We start from the raw sequence: 20,994 nt of genomic DNA, 5'->3' as shown, positions 1-20,994 counted from the left end.
TCTTGGAAAGCTTCAAAAACCACAAAGCAGAACCCAAAGATAAAAGGTCAGTGAATTGGTTACTTCCAGAATGAGATCAACTTTTGAAAGAAAACAGGCTATAAAGAATGTGTGTGCCACAACCACTGGACTTGATCAAAGTAGCTCTGGATATTAATTTGGGAGAGCGGGGCAAATCACAACTAAGTAAGTAAGACATGAGCTTATCTGTAATGACATGAACTTTGGCTCCACTTCTTGCATTTACAAATAGGTCTCCAGCCTCCCCAGGAGATACAGGCTGGGACAGGAAGAGAGAGGCACTGCCCAAAGTCTCAGATAGCATTACCAAGTGGGTCATGACATTGTTGTGCTAGTCTGACCAGCATCATAATCCTGGCTGTCCTACTGAATACCTCAGCCTTGGCCAACTTCTTCCTTAAACCTGTTTCTTCGCTGTAAAACAGCAATCACATCAGTACTGACCTCAGGAATATGGTAATCATTAGTGGAGATAAGGCAGGCAAAGGGCTTGGCCCATGGAAAAATGCACTATAAATATTAGTTTCTATTATTTCTTTATTATTACTAATTATTGTTATTGGTATTATTGAAAGTATTTCATCTGGCTTGAAAGGAACTCATCCAACAGCCCACACTACCAGCACCAAGAACTCTTGGGTTCTGCTTTTTACTTTTGTTGTTGAATAACCAGCAGGACAGAAGAACTATTCAAAAATGTTTCCTTAATGTAGATCAGTGGTTCCCAAATTTCAGCAAGACTCAGTATTACTGGGAGAGCTTGTGAAAACATGGATTGCTGGGCCCTGCTTCTGGGGTGTCAGATTTAGGACATCCATGGGAGGACCCAATACCTTGCATTTCTACCAAGTTTCCAAGCGATTGGTGCTGAATTCTGGGGATCACCAGTTAGAGAATTTCTGCTCTAGAAGTTTATTCTATAGTTAGGCATCTTTGACTTAGAGGGAAAAGAGACTGAGACCGAAAAATTTCTGGAGGAAACAAGACAGAGAAAGGGAGACGAATCTACATCATCTCCTTAACAGCCACAGGCAAGAAGACAAGCACAACCAGTCATCTGTCAACCAGTGCTAACGCAGTGGGAGAGCCTTAGTGTGGTCCATGGGGAGGGTTCAAAGTCAGCCACGGAAAGGAAATATGTTAGACTCCTAGAACCAGACTGAGAAATAAGAGAGGAGGACAAGCAACAAATTCAAAACAAACCTTGTGAATCATGATCTCTTAAGCTCCCTTTGCAAATATATTCAAAGAGAAGGTCATGTTGCTCAGTAGCAATGAAACCTAAGCCACTTGATCCTTCAGTGAATTATTTTAAGAAGTTGAAACTTCATTTGAGCTAGATGGCTCACATCATTTATAATGTAGTTCTGACTACCTTTATACAAATTGCATTTACTGTAGCATTAATTTACAAAATTTCATGATTAAACTGCACATAAGAGCACAGGTAAGCACTCGTAAGACAGAGATACAAAGGGTAATAATTTCACTGCAATCCAACTCAACCTACATTCCTGGTACTATTATGCTCCTAAAATATGCACTGAGAACTCTAGGTGGGAGTCCTATTTTCATCTAGACTTAAAAGCGTCTAAAGAGGCAACATTGGACAATTTAGCCCTGCTGGACAGTATTTCACCTGGCAACCACCCAAAGCCATTCAACCTAAAAATGTGTTATTAGAAGGAAGAAAATGCAAGGTAGGTAAGACTTCACATTTTCATTGTTACAGATATAGATATACTGCCAATAATTTCCCCAAATCACTACATCCCAGAGATATCCTGAACATAAAAATGAACAATAAGTAATATCATTTTCCATTCCTGAAGTTTCATATTTCCAGAAGCATCTTACAAATAAAGCTAATCCCCTAAGACATCCTGTGAAGAAATGATTTATGGTATTAAAGAAGAAACCTTGGAAATTGGTGAATGTGGTATCTTTTTCAGAGAACTTCTCGATTTACTAAAGTAAAATCAATTAAAATCTATAAAGTACAGATCTGTTTCACTTGGTTCAGCTCAGAGGTAAGCAAATTACTAGTAAGCAGAAAATCCTGTTTTCATATTCATGGTATATCTCCCCCAGATATAAAGTTTTGGGTTGACAGAGTATTCTTTTCTTTCATTACTTGAAAGAAATCATTGCCATAATGTCTTTCTCTCCATTATTTCTGATGAAAAGTCAGTGATCATTCAGAGCACAGTTCCCTTTATGTAACGAATTGCTTTTCTCTAGTCATTTTCACGATAATTCTCATGATTTTAATTATCAGTACTTTGACTATTATTTGCCTAAGTGTACTTTACTCTGGGTTTCTCCTACCTAGGATTTGATAAGTTTCTTGGAACTGTAAATTGAGATTTTTCAAGGGCACCTGGGTGGCTCAGTCAATTAAACATTTGACTCTTGATTTCAACTCAGGTCATGAGCTCAGGGTCATGGGATCAAGCCCAGAGTTGGGCTCTGCACTGGACATGGAGCCTGCTTAAGAGTCTGTCTTTTCCTCTCCCTCTGACCCACTGTCCCCCCAACCCCACCCCCACTCACACTCTCCCTCTCCAAAAAAAAGAAAAGTTTTCTTATATTTTTCACTAAATTTGGGAAATTTTTAAACATGATTTGTTGAATTTTTTTCTGCCCCAGTCTCTTTCTTCTCTTCTTGGGACTGCAATTACACGCGTATCCTGACTGCTTGATGTGTATCACAAGTTGCTGAGGTTCTGTTAAGCTTTTTCAGTCTTTTCCTTTTTTCCTCCATGTTCTTCAAATGGATTGATACCTACTGATCTGTTTTCAAGTTCACTGACCTTTTCCTCTTCCTTCTTCAATCCATGATTAAGTCCATAGAGCAAAATTTTCTATTATAGATATTTTATTGCTCCATTCTAGAGTTTCTACTTGGTTCTTTTGTATGGTCTCCATTTCCTTATTGAGATTCTCTACTGTTCACTCCTTATAACAAAAATTTTCATTCTTTAAACATATTTATAGTAGCTTCTTTAAAGTCTTTTCCTACTATTCCAACATCTATGTCTTCTTGGGGTCTATTTTTATTGACTCCTTCTTCTCTTGGCTATGTATTACATTTTCCTGCCAGATTTTTTCATTTACACTGAACATGTTAGATGATACAGTTTAGGAATCTGGATTCTTCTGTCATTCTATGGTTAACAGGAATGTTGATTTCTTGCTTTAAAAAGCTGGTGAGCTATGGACTAATCACCTTGAACATGTGGAAGTTTGGTTTTTATTCTTTGGTAGGAGGGAGTCTAGTTCAGGTTTGTCCTCAGTTGAAGGAAAAAAATTATTTTACCCAGAAATAAAGACTATGAAATGCTACTTACCTAACCACAGAAAATCTGAGTTTTGCACAAATAAAATAGAAGGAAAATCATTCCTTACATGAGCACAGGTTTTCAAGATGTTCTTCCAATATAATTCCAAAAAATACTCAAACTATATTTATTCTGAGGCATCGGTGAGCTTTTAAGTAATACAAAATTTGCAGATGGGCAGAAAAGTTTTAATAACTGGCCTAAAAGTCCAAATAAGAACCAAAATACCTTATGATGTATCTGCTGCAGTTAAAATGGAATCTTTTCCTACTTTTTCAATAATTTTTCCATAAGAGTTATCATTTTTCAAGAATCAAATACAAGAATATGCTTGCATATAATGCAGACCTGATTTGATTCCATCTTTACCACTTTTGGCAAACTCATCCTCTATAAGCATCTGTTTCCTTCCCCGTAAAATATCTGCAACAACAAGTACCTCTCAAGCGCAAGAGCAGATACAGAGTTATTGTTCAGTAAATAGCTATTTTTAAAGGCAGAGATCTTTGCCTTTGGATCATGAGGTAGAAAAAAAAATTAATCCAACAACTAAAATATAGTTTTCCTGTTCTGCCTAATTAGAGGCCAGCTAAAATCAAAACTCACACCACTTGCTGTGACTCACGTACTCCACATAACAACTAGAACTGCATGCCCACAAGCTAAAATAGTTAGTTACAGGTCTGAAAGGACAATTCGTGATTCTGCCCCCACCATATCCCACTGCCACCTGAAATATGCCCCTTCAGTTACAGATCCCAGCAGGCTCCATATGCAGCATGATGTTCCATTCGGTTGCCTGGACCAGAAACCTCAACATCATCCTTCGCATTCTCTCTCCTCCCTAACCTACTGTCAATCTATTCTGCTGCATACCTGTCACTCATACCTCTGCTATCCCCTGACCCCCAGCAGTCACTATTTTGCATGACACCTTCATCCCCTTTTTCCTTCACCATTTCCAACAGCCTCCTCATTTCCCTGCTTTTAATTCATCTTCCATGTCACCGCCAGAATAATATTCGTAAAACCAATACATTTTCGCCTTTGCCTCCTATAAGCTGCCAAGGGGTTCCCAATGCCTAAAAGATGGAGTCCATGCTCAGAAAGTGCCCATATGAGACCCTTCCTTCCCAATCATGCCTCGCTACAGGTTGGCTTCTACATTCCTTCACCCCAGTCCCCCCCTTACTTTCCAGCCTCATGTGGTGTGCTCAGTCTTGTCTGGACAAGCCCAAGTTCCCAGCTCTGCCCATGCTCTTACTTATCCCTAGGGTAAACCTCTCTACCTAACCGATGCCTATTTATCCTCAAATAGCTTACATCTCCTCCTCCGTGAAGGGTTTCCATCCAGGACAGGGTTCACAATTGCCCCTCTCTGTTGGATTACAGAACCATAATTACATGTTCATATGTCTATTGTGATCTCAAGACTGTGAGCTCCCAGAAGACAAAGACAATGCCCGGCATAGTATCTGGCTCACAGGAGGTATTCAATAAACATTTACTGAATTTATAAATGAATATCATCTTTACATTTCTGTGGCTAACATTCTACAGATATGCAGTATTTGCATCTTAAAGCCCAGAAACGAGAAACAAGAATGGAGCAAAATATTGGCCTCAGTGCAAATCTCACCCCCAAGGACAACAATCAAACAAGGAGACTCAGTATGAATCATAATTACAGTCACCTTTATCTGCATTCCTCTAATACCAAAAGAACTGAAAATCTTTTCGTTTTACAAGATGAAGGTCACATCTGTACTGGCCATAGCCCAATTTAGCAACTCTCAACTCTTCCTAGATCTTACATTTTAGTTATAATGCTTTCTTTTCAGATCATATAAAATTTTTAAAACCTTCATTTGGTTTTGTCGAGCAAAGATTAATACTGGATACTTTAATCACAAAACTCACATTCGGCATTGGGTCTTGGCAGAAAGCCCCACGTGTATTTTCTCTGAGACTAAATTACTCATTTCTAATATAAACATAAGAATAAAGCAAAAACTAGCATTGTGTAAACAAAATATGTTACCTTCTAGTTTTCAACAGAAAATTAGTGCAACCTTATTTAACCACCAGATTAGTGAGACGTGGGATCCCAGTTTAAGGCAGCGAAATCAGGGATTCTTGTCAAACATTCACCACAATCCAAATTTCCAAACTTTTTTCCCCAAACTTTTAAGCATCATTTTTTTTTTTCAAATACAGAACCCAGGATCCCTGATTCTTATTGTCATACAAACAATTGCAACCAGCTGTGAAAACTAGCACAGGAATCAAGTCTATCTGTAGGGCATTCCCTCAAAGCTACCAAATATGACTGTTTTCACCAACAAATATTTGTGACCCTCTTTCCTGAAATCCTGACTCACACACCACTTCTTAAAAAAAAAAAAAAAAAAAAAAAGATTCAACCCTACAAAATCCTTTAATTTTTCCTCATTTTAACTCATCAAAATTATGTAACTTCTCCTAAAATGACCAATTATCTTCTCTCCCATTGATCTGTATTTAGTTGCCCAAATAATGCTTTATTACAAATACAAAATATTTTTTTCAATCCCTGTAATCTTAACACTTTTTCTATTCAGCAAAAGCAATTCTCTACTCTTTTCAAAGTGAAACTACATCGTCTTCCTTCTCAACTTCCTCTTAAGAACCTCATTTCCCAGATTTTGTTCTCTAAATTCCCATCAGAGGCTTCCTACAAAATCCTCCCCAATCTGTGTTTTGTTTCTGGCAATGTTAGGTATGAACCTGCCATGGCAATAGACACTTTGGTGCTTACGGAGGCAGGGAAACCATCCTGGAGAACCTCAAAACTCCATGACCAGAAGCTTCAGATACTATAAACAGAATGTTACTTGTTTTTCAATTGTCTAAGATCAAATCCCACATATAGATCTGTCGTGTAACAAATTCCATCTCTGCCAGTAGACATGTTTTTCTTTACACTTTAAAGAGCTGTCCAAACTAATTATGGCATTTGCATCTCTTCCTTGACAACACTCTCAAAAACCCACCTGCAGTCTGAAACTCTTCTGCATGACTAAGTCTCTAGCACTGCTTTTCCTCTGAATTCAGCTTGGAACACACGACTTCATAAAGCTTCTCCTTTGGATACATGCCCCTCTATCCCAAGCAGGGCCAAGATGAAAATGATGCTTCTTGTAACACCCCAAGCTTCCTAGTAAACGCCACAGGTGTCCACAGACGCTCATGGACAAGGGAGAAAGGCAATTTTGTTATGCCTAATTACTCTCAAAACTTTTCACTAACAGTAGTAATCCTTAAAGTATGGAAATGTTACTCATTCTAACCAGAGTCTATTTTTGCAGATCATACAAATATTCTGACAAACTCTTAACGATTAGATTACTTAGATCATGAAACTGCAGGGCTCCCTACCAGGAAAATCAGCATTGGAGCTCGTAGGGGGAAGGCAATACCCCTCTTTTAATTAGCTCACTGCTAAATAATACTTGAGTCTATTTCCCAGTTTATAAAACACCTTTTCATCTATGTAGAACTCTAGTACCAGACTCATTCTGCTGAATGAGAAAACTGAGGCTCAGAAGTTAATGTGACTTGCCCAAGGTCGCAGTGAGACTGCGCAATGGGGGGCTGAAACCTACATGAAACTCACATGAAAACATCCTGATTCCCAGTCTCACCCCATCCCCATCACACCAGGCTCACTGGGGCCCAGGGAATATTTCATGCAACCATCTACATTTTGGTTCCAGTTTGTCTGGTTGCTGAGTTTCCTTCGTTGTTTGGTTTGGCAGACCCAACTGACAGGGACTTCATCAGGTGACTCCAGACAAATAAGTTATTTGTTCTCTGTTCTGTAGGAATGCGATCAAAATTTGCATATGATAGCCATCACTGATTCCTGCCCGAGGCTATTTGGAGTTTAAAGAGCTGTGGACCTCACCCATAGCAATTCCAAATATAATCTTCAAGCATCTCTCAGACTGACATTAGCCAGAGCACCAGTAGTCAATACAGCCCACTGGAAGGAATGACCCTTCGTACTGCAGAGCCTCCAGGTCATGAAATAGGAGGAGCATGGGAACTATGCAAACCAATACAATCTTCATTCACATAACACCTAAAAAAGAAGTCCTTTAAAGGAAACAACTGAACATCATACAAATTCCATTTTCAAGTTCCTGAGTTCCACAGCCCAGAAACAGACACACACATAATTGGGGAGTTAAAGCTCTGCTGCTTACATACCAGTCTAACAATAAACAAGCTGTAAGTCAGCTCCTCTATTTATGTTGTGCTGTGGGCACCCACACCCATTTATTATCTGTGGGGCTGGATGCACCACAAACCTTCGTGGCAATAAATAGTTCCAAAGGAAGACCCGGCCGCCGGACAAGTAAAAACATGAGTGGATTCCAAGAAGTACAAAGCTGTGCTAAACAAAACTCACCAGGCAGGAGGAGCACTTTTAAAACCTGCTCCGAACCCTGCCACTGAAGCAAAATGTTTTTGGCAACTGGAAACAGTTAAAATTTCCTATTTTCTGATTATCGCAAGTGCTTACCTCTGCACATCCGGTCCCCAGCTGGGTCTGTCAGAACAAGAAATCTCCTAAAGGAAAGCCAGTTCTCACAATCTTCTCAGGCCAATTTAGCAATTTGCAAAACGGAGAAGGTTTGTTATGACAGGGGAGAAAGGAGGGTGCCCTCAGCATGTGATGTCCCCCAAGCCCCAGATTCTAACCCACCAACTCAAGGACAGAAAGAAAATCCCAATCAAAATAAGAAAACTCCTACCCTGGGAAAACAGAAAGAAAAAGAAGAAGAAGAAAAGGCCAGAGAATTGCCACGGTCGATGTGTATACGTGACAAACTGAATACAAAGCTGCACAGAGGAACAAAAATTCAAGAGTGATGATTTTTAGAGAGTACGGTGTATCGTGTAGGATGGGCTTCAGCTGCAAATGAAAGAAATGGCAAAATAGCAGTAGTTTAAAGAAGACAGATGTTTATTACTCTCTCATATAAATGAATTCTGGGGTAAGCAGCTGAGGGCTAGTGTGGCAGCTCCCAGGCATCAAGGTCCCAACTGCCTATCCTCTGTACCCCATCCAGAGCACAGAGCTCCCCGAAGATGGTCTACGAGGGCCCCTCAACCTTCAAGCATTGCATTCACATTCCCACCAGAAAAGAGCAAGAAAGGGCCTGAGAAGCAGGTACCCTCCCTGTAAGACTGCTGCTGACATCCCACTGGCTACCATTAACCTGTTATATGGCCGTAACTAGCTGCAAGGGAACCTCAAAAATCATCAAATAGATACTCACAACTGGCATTTGCAATTGTGCCAAGATCCATATTCTACAGTTCAAGAGACCTCAAGGCCCTGCAATCCATGTGTCCATCAAATATTTGCAAACTGCCTACTCTTGCCAGGTCCTGGGCTTTGCACTGGGTGCGTGGTGAGGGATGAAACAGAACTGCCCCTGTCCTCATGCTTCAGACAGTTCAGTTACCACCAGCCCCAAACCATTAGAAATGGCATTTGCAAACATGTCTATGTAATGTGTTTTTTGTTTAGCATTTTATTCTGAAATAATTTTAGATTTCCCAAAACATTGCAAGAATAGCTATACCCTTTACCAGATCTACCAACCAGCAACACTTAACAACCACATTTCCTTTACAGTATATTCTCGCTCTCATTCATTCACTTTCTCCCACTTTCCCATCTCCTTTCCCCTTCCTCCCCACTCCTGTCTCTCTTTCTTCCCTCCTCCTCCCCTCTTTCCCGCTCACTCCCCTTCTTCCTCCCTCCTTCCCTCACATGCATTTGAGAAGATACAGACTACAGATGTCACCCCCCCACTTCACACTTAAAACGTTCTGTTATATATTTCTCAAGAACAAGAACACTCTCTTGCATAACTGTCATAAAAGTATGTCACCAACCATGTCAATGAAGTCCTTTATAGCAATTATTTTCCTGGCCCAGAATCCAATTCAAGATCATGTACTGCACTTGGTTGTCCTGTCTGGAACAGTGTCTTGGCCTTTCTTTGTCTTTCTTGGCATTTATATTTTCTAAGAGCACGTCCCAGTTATTTTGTAGAGTACATGCTCCCGAAACAGGAATACTCTGCAAATGGTACCTCCCAGTGCACCGTATCAGGAGACACCCAGTAACGGTTTGCCCAATTCGGGTGATGCTAACTTTGAGTCTTTGTTTAAGGTGATGCCCATGTGATTTATTCACTGAAAAGTTACAATTTTCCCTCTTTTCCATTGATAATTTGTGGAGATATACTATGTATGAGATTATGTGAAAACCCTGTTCCAAATCAAACAACCATCCACCTGTTTTAGCATTCACTAATGATGCTAGCCAGGACCAATCATTATGATGGTTGCAAAATGGTCGTCTTCTAGCTCCATCATTCTCACCTTCTTTATTAGTTGACATCGTATAATAAGGAAGAGCTTTCCTTCCTCACCTATTTATTTGTTTCTATCTTCAGTATAGCCTCAGAGATAATTATTTTATTCAATGGGCTACAATACACAACAGCTATTATTTATTGTGAGGGTCAGTGTGTGCCAGATTTGGTCAATGGAAACCAAGCTGGCTTCCAGGTTTCCTGAAGATGCTCAACTGGAGAGTATTTCATCTTATATAAGGAAAATCAACCGAAACATTTCTCCCATCTAAAACTCAACCATTACCAAGAAACAGATGTAACCCTAAACAAAACAAATTCTGCATTTTATATTTGAATTATTATTTTTATGAATAGCTCTGAGTGTTGACATCTCTCACATTACTGAAACTAAATATAACAGGTAATATCCCTACAGTAAACAGGCAATAACTTAGCTACAAGATGAATATATGATATTTTGACTTAAATGTCAAGGAGATACAGGATATATTCTAGAGAATTTAATATAGACTCATAGAGTTGCGTGCTTCCCTATTAAAAGTTGGCTCTAAAGATAAATACAAGAATCTCTCTCTCTCTCCCTTCCTCCCTCCCTCCCTCCCTTCTCCCCTTAATGCAAAAGTCAAACCCCACTCTTAGCATCTCACTGACTTATAATGACACGTATGCCATACTACCTCCCTTCTTTCCTTCCAAAGAACTTAAGATATAGCAAATAAATTATAAAATATCGTTAGTTCACTGAAGCACTACAGAAATAAATATATTTACTGGGCTTGCATTATGCTCCCAGCTTTACATCCCAAGTATTATGCCAGGTGCAATGGATAAACAGGGAGGAAAAACGACCCAGTTCCCAGCCCCTAGGGCTCAGAGGCTTCTAGGACATGGAAGTCTACAAGCAACTCTAATAAAAACAAAAACTAGAATGAGCTAAATAAACAGGATGAGTGCCACAAACTGTGGACACTTAGAAGAAGGGGAGGATTCACTGCACTTGGAGAGTCAGAAAGGCAGAAGAAGGGCAGTTTCTTCTGCTGCAGGAGGAGTATGATCTCCTCGGCAGAGCATACAAGTGATGAAGGATATTTCAAACTAAGGAAACATTAGCGAAAGCATCAAACATAAAAACACACAAAATGTGGGAAATGGTCCAAGATGCATTTAAAGATGTAGAGACATGAAGATGGCACGTGAGTTTGAACCCAAGCATCAAAGCAACAACTTAGCATCTCAGAAGGACAGATCTTTTACAAACACTGGCCACAGAAGGGAGGAAAGGAAACCTGCCTAATAGCCAATATCTACGCTCATTTGGCCTCGTTCCATACAATCTGCTCACATCCGATGTGTAAAAAAAAAATAAAAATAAAATAAAAACTGCAGAGATAGGAGACGAAAGAACAAGCAGTATCAACTAAATAACATTTTCTTCCAAGAAGAAATTAGCCAAATAACATCTGTCCAAACAAACATAAAAATTCTAAACTTCTGAATACTTAAAGGAAACTCTTATTTTAATCACAAAGAGAGTCTCCCTTTCTCAGTGATCCTGGCAATTTTCAACACATGCCGTTGCTCAACATGCTTTTATCAAAAGATGGACCGGAAAACCATCTGAGACCATGTGGGACCAGCATCAACTAACGGTTCATATCCGAGGACTGTGTGTCAATTTTTTTTTAATTTTTTTTAATTTTTTATTTATTTATGATAGTCACAGAGAGAGAGAGAGAGGCAGAGACACAGGCGGAGGGAGAAGCAGGCTCCATGCACCGGGAGCCTGATGTGGGATTCGATCCCGGGTCTCCAGGATCGCGCCCTGGGCCAAAGGCAGGCGCCAAACCGCTGCGCCACCCAGGGATCCCCTGTGTGTCAATTTTAACATGACAGCACCAGACCACAGGGGGAACCACATGGGGTTCAATGGCAAATAAACTCACGTAATCGCAGGGTGTCAGAGTGCCCATGTCTGCCATTATTTTCAAGTTAGTACCTGTGGCAAGATGATGTGATGTTGCCATCTTTCCCTTTGACCTTAATAACAGAACTCTGACTCAGTTTGAGGCAAAAACTTGCCCAATTAAAATATCTGCTCTCCCAGCCAATATGCAGCCACACACAGTCCTCATTTCCTGAGACATTAGCATCCCCCAGGGTAGGACGTGAAGGGAAGCTTTCGTGTTCCCACTCAAAGGGGACATATTACAAAGGCTCTCTCCTCTTTTGCCCTCCGCAATCTTAGGACGGAAGTTTCCTCCATGACAACAACAATCTGTGTTATATTTAACCGACTAAACCCTTCCCAAGCACAAGAACCAATTCTTTAGACCCATCTCCTCAGTCAGTTTGGCTCCTCACCCAACAATAAAAGATCTCTAGCATTTGTTGAAATAAATAAATAAGAGGGATGATGCATTGTGGACTTAAGAGGTGACGCATCCTGACAAATCCAAAGCCAGTGTCTCTTCAATGCCAACACCCCTCTTAAGTCCACAGTGCTGCTGACCACATAGAGCACTTTGATATTCAGTGCTTGAAAATATGCATAAAGTCCAAAAGTCACCATGAATCAGTAATGATTTTAAATAATATGTCTTTCAATAAAGCACACGAGAGTTGAAAAGTAGTTGATACATTTGCAAAGTATATGTTTTTGGTCTATAGAAAATGCACATGGGGTTCACAGGTGTCTTTTTTTCAAGATTTTATTTATTCATTTATTTTATTTATTTTGTTTATTTTATTTGAGAAAGAAAGACAGCACAAGCCTGGGAGAGAAACAGAGGGAGAGGGAGAGGGAGAGGGAGAGGGAGAGGGAGAGGGAGAGGGAGAGGGAGAGGGAGAGGGAGAGGGAGAAGCAGACTCCTCGTTGAGCAGGGAGCCTGACATGCGGCTCGATCCCACAACCCTGGGATCATGACCCAAGCCAAAGGCAGACACTTAACTAACTGAGCCATCCAGGTGCCCCAGGGTTCACAGATGTCTTTAAAAAAAACAACAACTCCATGACCCTCTCGAGTTCCAAGATCCACGGGTCAAAAAGCATTAATCCCTAATAAGAGCATTTTATTTGAATCTACCGCATTGTCAGTAGACTACCCAAAACCCCAAGATGTGAGTTGTAATAGAGCCATGACTTTGCCTTCTGCTCTGGCCAACTTTAATCTAGTTTTAAATTTCTGAAGCAGGCTTCTGCTCCTATTTATAATGTGAAGTTTAAAAAAACATGTTAACACTTATGAAATTGTTATGCTACATAAAAATTCCCCTGAGTCTGGGATGCCCATAAGAAATGCAAGAGATGAAAAATAATTTGCTCTATCACGCATTTTCTTATTTACCAGCAGGCATTAATAGCTTTGAATCAAAGTTAAATTTCCTATTTAGAGGGGCCAATGATTGAAATAAGAAAGATAAATAGCATCGGTTTCTTAACATAATGAAAGCAGGCATCTGCTAAGTTCCAACAAGGACTTTTTAAAGTGCATTTTACAAGCAATCAACAGTCTATCAATTTCTTCCAGGCCTTGGATCGAAATGAATCCATTTTTCCTCTCCATCTACAACCCAATAAATGAGTTTTGATGGCCATCTAAGGCAGAGATCACATGCTCTTAACCATAAGCCAAAACAAAAAGTGAGAATTTTTTTTAAAAGCCCCCCAAAAAACAATGGCTTTGAAGCAACAGTCAAACTTACCCAGTTGAGCCGTGATCCAGCCGACCAAGAGCCTTTAGCTGCTGAAAAGGAAGACAGGAGAAAGGAGAGGTGGCCATCGCCCCCTGGGAGAGCTATAAAAAAAATATCTGAATGCTACAGCAGTCAGCAAGACAGCTCGGAGAAATTCAGGAGTGGAGAGAGCTTCACTCCCATTCATTGTGAGGAGAGCAAGAGGAGAAAAGAAAGGGGAATCCACACAAAAGGGAGCAAACACAGATCCGGCCCCAAATCCCAAATCACCCAGCAAGTCTACCTTTTGAGTAGAGAGATCCCTGCAAATTGGGTTTTACTTCCAGAAGACTCCCTCCAAGTTTTTGCTGAATGCTTGCCCTGCCCCAAGGTACCCTGCCAGCACACGTCCCCTCCTGTTCAGAGCACACACATATCTCACGGGCCAGCCTCTGTCCAACCAGGGCATTAAATTACATTATGAAGAAAAACGTCAGTTCTCTGGGCCAAGGAGTAAAGAGATCAGCATTGAGCCTGTGCTATTTACCACCAGCACAACAGAGGGAAGGAAACACCAATTAGTGCGCTTTTTAGACGCTGCGCTCTTCCTTCTCTGGACCACCTTACTCCCCGAAAACCACCGAGCTGTATCATTCAGTGTGTCAACATCCCAAAACACATATTGGCTGTCCTCTGAACGTGAATATTTAAGTATAACTTCCATTTTCCCAAGAGGGTTCCCACAGGGGGAATGCTAATTTGAATTTTCTTTGGTTGTACAACGCGCTCTCCCAAATTTGCACTTTTGCAAAGCCATTCATTTTCTACAAAGCATCAAGCTCCTAGAGAAAAGACAAGGGGGTGGGGTGTGGGAGGGGGCAGGGGGGTGGTGGAGGGGGGGGTAGGAGGGGTGCCCCAGCTAATGCCCTAGCTAACTGATGCCAGATGAACTTTCCTGGATTCAGAGAGCTTTGTTTTGAAGATTTCCGCCTTGTATTAAATCAAAGTGGCAAAGCAGGTCTTGAAGACTAGTGAACTACATTCTCCACCCCGAAGGTCAGGGCTGCCAAAGTCGGACGTATTTAACTTTCTGGGCTAAAAGAGCCCACACTGTCCTAGAGTGAACTTACGGAGCCATTCACATTTTCAACCAACAACTACAACAAATGTTTCTCGAGAACCGAGACTCAGCCTGAGACTCCATCTCTTTGGCTATTTTGGCCCAAATGACTGTTTGCATCCTTGACACTATTTCTGCCCCAGATGCAGAGACAAGAGGGCTTCATTTTATAGTGTGTACCCACACTACTTTATTTGTTTTGGACGTCGTAAAAGCATCATTACTTAAAATGATGGGCCGCTTTTTCAGTACAGAGATTTGGCAGAAAGGTGAGAGTGACATCCAAGTTATAAAAACCTTAAGATTTATAGCAGATGCCAATAGCAGGGCTACACCCTTATAAACAAGGACAGAAATCATTCTCCAGCGATGGGCCAGGACTCAGGACTATGGGATGATGAGGATTCTTTTTGTTCAATGGCACTTACAAGGCTATGTGCGTGAAGAATTCCAGGGAGAGAAATGTCTGCATCCTTCCTTCACCCCCCAGTTGAGCAAGCAGACTTTTGACAGGGAAAGGTTATCCATAGGGGCACCTGGGTAGCTCAGTGGTTGAGCCTCTGCCTTTGGCTTGGGTCGTGATCCCGGGGTCCTGGGACTGAGTCCCACATCTGCTTCTGCCTCTGCCTATGTCTCTCTCTCTCTCTTTCTGTGTGTGTCTCTCATGAATAAATAAATAAAATCTTAAAAAAAAAAAAAAAGGAAAGGGTACCCATAAGAAAGGATAGGTGCATGTCCATGAGACCTTCTGGTTGGCATCTCGGAGACCCCTTCAGCATGGCTGTCTCGATTTTCTCCACACGCCAAGCTCTGCTCCATAAGAACATTTTGTGACACAGAATTTGAAAGGCCAAATAGGAAGGAAAATCCTTCCTGTATATCAGAGTTTGTGGTTGCAAGCAGTAGACACCAACTCCAGCTCACTTCAGAAGAAAGAAAATTGATTATCAGAGTGATACCAGATTGAAAGGAGGACAGGAGGACCAAGCTCCGAAAGGACGGGGATCAAGAAGCTCCTGGGGCCTGTGCAGCAGGACTATGGATCTTGGTGGCCAGAATAACCAGTTTTGGTGACTTTCAGCCTTTTTGCCATCCTGCTCCAGTTCCCAGTTTTGGGAGAGGGTGTCTGATTAACTTAGATACCAATCCCTCTCCCAAAAGTAAATGGAGCCCACCCACCCCCAAACACCCCAACAGGAGAGACAGAATAATTCCCAAAAATGAGATCAGGGTGCTGTTACCAAAGATGGGAAATGAAGCAGGGCAGAAAAACCCTACAGATGTCCACTTCAGCCACCATATAAAAAATAAACATATTTTTTTCAACTTCTAAAGCCCACTCTGTCAAAAAGTACTATAAGTATTATCACCCAAGGGTCTATGCCACAATGTCCCATATAAAGAACTACATGGTAAGTTCTAGGGTCTTCAACTTAGGAAAACATTTAGGGTTCCACATGAGTTGATGGAGATTCTTCTATTAGATAAGAGAGCTAAGTAACTCATTACGTTTCTCTTCTTACTTAGGCTGCCAGGAAGCTCAGAGCTGGAAGTTTCAGGCTCAGTTACAGTAGCTCTCCTAGGTTTTCAGGTACAACTAAATCCTTCATTACATGACTAGTATTTGAGGGGTTTTGTTTCAGTCTTGTTTTACTGTGTCAGTGATATTTCTATCTTTTACTGAAAAGTACTTCAAAAGCACTTGGTTTTCTTTCTTAACTAACCAAACACCAATCTTTTCGGAATTACATAAGGATCTAACATGTAAGTGTATTTTCTGAGCTTTTAGACTGGCCAAGAGCTTTATGTTCTGGAGCCAGCATGATCTCTTTCTCTTTCTGCTATGACAGAGTTAATGTTGTGCAGCAGAAACTATTTCACATGAATTTCTGGTTTTAAAAGATGCTGTTGGGGGGCACCTGGGCAGCTCATTGGGTGAGGCGTCTGACTCGATTTCAGCTCAGATCATGATCTCAAGAGTCCTGAAATCAAGCCCCACTTTGGGCTCTGTGCTGAGCATGGAGCCTGCTTAAGATTCTCTCTCTCCCTCTGCCCTTCTCCTGCTCACACTCTCTTGCTCTCACTCTCTCTCTCAAATAAATAAATAAATAAATAAATAAATAAATAAATAAATAAATAAAAATAAAAGGTGCTGTAGGAAAACAGATTAAATTAGGTTAGAGAGGAGATAGATGAATAATAACCCAACTCTGAGTCTGATTTACCATGTGCAACAATTTTCAGAATAGTTATCAATATAGTCATAAACTTTAATTAGAAGGGGGTCTAATGGAGGAATAATAGGGAACTGTGTCAAACCTAACTAGATGGTTTGACTCAGAGGAACCAGGAGATACACAATGTTTGTGCGTTCATGGACCATATTGATGGGTAAGAGTGAGAGGTCTAATTCATTGGTTTATAGTTTAAGCCACCTCCTGGTTAACTCCGTGTCCTTTTCATGCTAAAAATAATCAGAATCTCATACTTCTGCAGGAATGGGCAGCGCTAAGGAGACCAGCAGCATATCTGAGAAGATAAGTGAAGTAGCAGATCTGCTCCCAAGAGGATCAGAAAACATTTACAGTGTGCTTTTGAATGGCTTGGGATTGGTTTTTTGGGGCTGATTTTTTTGGGAGTTGTGTGTGTGTGTTTGGAAACAGGGATCCTCAAATATGAAGGTGTTGCCACTATTAAAAATGTCTTTAAGTTTGGGTTTCCTGAAATAACATTTGAGCATTTCTTCATAGGCTGATAACCTGCGAGGAAAACATTGAATGCCATTAAACTAAAAAAACTACTCTCCAACCTCTCAATTTCTCCCCTTTTGGAAGCAATCTGTTCCAACGTTTGGCAGTAAAAATGCCCCCAAATGAGCCAATATTGTAACAATGAGAAAGTTCCACTTGCCTGGCATGGGATATGCGGGGGATGTGGATACAGTGAAAAGTCAGAGAAGCCTCCCACCTCTGCCTGGAAGCCCTCTCCTGTGCTCAGGATCAGCAAATGGCATGCCCAAGGCCACCTGTGGTTCCCAGGCTTCTGTGTGCACTGGAGAGAAGGGGCAACAGCTAGTTCCTGCTCCAATCATATAAACTCTGACACACAGATCCCAAAAAAGAGGGGGAGAAGAACTGGCCTCCAGGCAGAAGGTGGGCTCTTGGAGTTGTGCCTGCAGAGCAAAAAATGATGCTAAGCAAATAAACACAGTCACACAACATTCTATCACCTTGACCTTTGAAAGAAGACCAAGAACCTTGTCCTGATTCCAAGGACTACATGAATTTTGGATTTATTCTTCCCACCAGCCAAAGGAGCTGAACTAGACCACGGTCCCCAACCCCAACACCCCAGGCCCATCAGCTTATGTGACTTAGTGACACCCACTCTGTAAGACTGGGACAAGCTTCCCCTCCACATGGAACAGCGCTGGCCAATGGTCACCATGTCAGAACCCACTGGGGTTTTTGAACCTCCCATTCTCTAAGAGAATCAGAAAATCCAGATTTCCTTATAAATTCCTCTAATTTTTCAATCCTGGAAACTAATTTGTCAAGTTTTTATAGATACTGAAGGTGCCAAAGGAAATATTTTTGTAAGCTAGAGCCAAGCCTCAGGCCCACAGTTTGTCAACTTAAAGAAGTTCAAGTTGTGGATTGAAGCGCTCTGGATTGCGGAATGCTTCTTCACAAAGAGCTGGCTTCTCTTCTCCCACGTAGAAATTCACGGGGCACTGGCATCTGAAAGGCCACAAGAAGTCCTGCAGTAAACCAGACTCACTTTGTTTCACCCACTGCTTCCCAAAACTATTTAAAGACTGAATCCTGTGTGGCAAGACTCACATGAGTAGCTCACTAAATTCATGGTCCATGGAACACACTTTGAGAAACACCAAAATTCTCTTATCCATCTAGCCCTAAGATGCTATGCTGCTATTCCTAGCTCACCCTTGGAAGTAAAATAGGGGAAGAAATTAGTATTTACTGACTCCCAATAATTGCCAGTTACCATGATATGCTCTCTGTATTCCACACCTCAATGAATAGTTAAGAGCTAAATGTTACTACCCCCATTTTAAAGTTGAAAAAATACAAATCAGAGGCCCTGAAGTAATTTCTAATAAGTGAGGCAGCAAGATTTACATCCAGAGGTGCCTGATAAAAACCCCATGACCTTTCCCCTGTTCAACAGCCTATATGGGCCACAGGTAGCCAGACTCATAGCCTAAAGAAATACTCTCTATTTCCCCCAAGACGCCTGCCCTTTGGCTTTCGATCTCCTTTGTATTCCCCCCTCAATGCTTCCTAGTTTTTCATCTGAAAAACTTTAGTTTTCCAAAACAGCCAGATAATCCACCAAAGCATTCAGCACCACTGAGCAGGTGTGAACATCGGATGCCCCTGCTCCAAAGAATAATGTTTCAATGGGCCAACAGCTGCATTGAACATGTGACTGGCAGCTACCTTTTGGGGAGCACACGTTCGTGCCAGGGATGGTGCTGTGTCTGCGTGACTTCCTCTACCCTCCCACTTCTTCCTCTTTCTTGTCTGCACATTCTTTACCCCCTCCTCTGAAATCTCTCCTCTGCCTGGCTTTCTTGCCCATCTGCTGTCCCTCACCTCCATGTACTTCATTTCTTTCCCTCACTCCCAAAGTGACAGAGTTAGGAACAGAAGTCTAGCATTTTTACTTGCCATTCTTAGGGGTGACCACACAGCCTGGTTTGCCAGGGGACTCTGGTTTACGCCCGCTATACCAGTTAATTATTAATAGTGTCCCCACCACCTCAACAGGACCTCAGATTGGACAATATGCAACATGGTCTCCTTACATATTTACTGAATAAATTCTTATACTCCTTGCTCTTTGCTTTACAAGAGATTGAGTCAAGTGTCTTCAATTTTCCTCCTAGAGGAGAAAAAAAATGTTTTTAAACTAGATTAATATTATTTTTATAAATGCTTCTCAAAACCATTCTACTAAGGTTCAACGGCCATCGGTAAAGTCACTAGGGGCTAGGTAAAGTTTTGAGTTGCCATACTCACAAGAAAAAGGATTATTTCATAAGAAATCCAGACCCTACCTCGGCTAGACACTTCACATTCACAAACTGGAATCAAGACCCACTCATGGTTTTGTATGATGTAGTCTCTGTTTCCTATTGCAGGAGAAAGAAAACGAACATGGTGGTCCAGCCAGCCATGGGGCCAGGACCCTGGAAATTCATCCATCCGACAGCACAAGCTCCTAAGTCTACTGGCCACGGGGGTCAGAGTCAGGTGCTGGGGCAAAGGGCAACAAAGGCCTCAGAGGACCAAGCCATCTGGGTAGGTTGTAAAGAAGTGAGAAACAAAGCACCAGAAGCAAGAACACAATAGCATGACAGAAAGAACAAGGCACCAACTGGAACCATCCACCCTTTTGGCAGGATTTCCTCTTTTGCTCAACTACTTGCTTCACTTAGGATCCTGAGGCAAACTAACATTGATGAAACCTGTCATTTCAAGGACTAAATAAAGGAATGTTTTAAAAGGAGTGACTGGAACTCTAGGGAAAAAACCAGAGCTTGTTATTTAGATGCTAGGTTAGAATTTTAATTTCCAGTTAAAAGAACACGAAAGCTACAGAGAATTCACTGAAGTGAGGGCAAAAACCATGTATTTTTGAGTTCCCCCAACACCTAGCACTGTGCCTGCCATACAATGACTACTTCACATAGCTTCTTAAAAACAGCTTTATATAGATCCAGGTGACGTGTAATACACTGTGTGATTTCCAGTTTGGCACGTATAGACGCCCATGAAACCATCACCATAATGAAGATGTTGAACACATCCGTCACCCTCCAACATCTACGCAAGCCATTTTCAAATTCTTTCCTCACACACATCCAATCCTCAGATCCACTGATCTGCCTTCCATCACGTCCCCACCAGCAGCAGGAGCTCCAATTCATCCACTCCCTTGCCAGCATACGGGGTGGTTGAAGTCTCTTTAATTTTAGCTATTCTATAATTACATGATGATACCTCACTGTGGTTTTAATTTGCATTTTCTTGATAATTAATGACGTTCAACAGCTTCATGTGTTTGTTTCCTGTCCATATAACCTCTTTGTTCAATTGTTTGTTTTTTTTAATTGGGTTGTTTATCTTATTATTGAGTTTTGAGAGTCCTTTTGGTATCGCAGATAGAAGTCCTTTCTTACAGATATATGATTTGCAAGCATTTTCTCCCAGTCTGTGTCTTATCTATTCATTGTCTTCTTAAAATTGCTTAAAGAGCAGAAGGTTTTCAGGGTACATGGGTTGCTCCAGGGGTTGAGCATCTGCCTTTGGCTTGGGTGGTGATCCTGGGGTCCTGGGATCGAGTTCCATATCCAGCTCCCTGCAGGGAGCCT

The 20,994-nt window shown here is 41.3% G+C and overlaps 1 protein-coding gene across 5 annotated transcripts in view; it reads right to left on the bottom strand.

The window, feature by feature from the left end:
* Positions 1 to 20,994, bottom strand: part of PID1 (phosphotyrosine interaction domain containing 1) — a 220,099-nt gene that overhangs the window by 187,689 nt on the left and 11,416 nt on the right. The window contains exon 1 of one of the 5 annotated variants that reach the window (XM_041767578.1): positions 13,779 to 13,798. The exons of 2 other annotated variants lie outside the window; for them this stretch is intronic. The gene's annotated coding sequence lies outside the window, so the exon portion shown is untranslated. Of the gene's footprint in view, positions 1 to 7,929; positions 7,950 to 13,504; positions 13,740 to 13,778; positions 13,799 to 20,994 lie in introns of those variants that run through there. 2 more of the 5 variants (XM_041767577.1, XM_041767580.1) reach the window with 2 other exon arrangements.

This window comes from Vulpes lagopus, chromosome 8 (genome assembly GCF_018345385.1).
Source record: "Vulpes lagopus strain Blue_001 chromosome 8, ASM1834538v1, whole genome shotgun sequence".
Taxonomy (NCBI): domain Eukaryota; kingdom Metazoa; phylum Chordata; class Mammalia; order Carnivora; family Canidae; genus Vulpes; species Vulpes lagopus.
The sequence above is the reverse complement of the archived record's forward strand: the minus strand, read 5'-3'. Positions and strand labels throughout refer to the sequence as shown.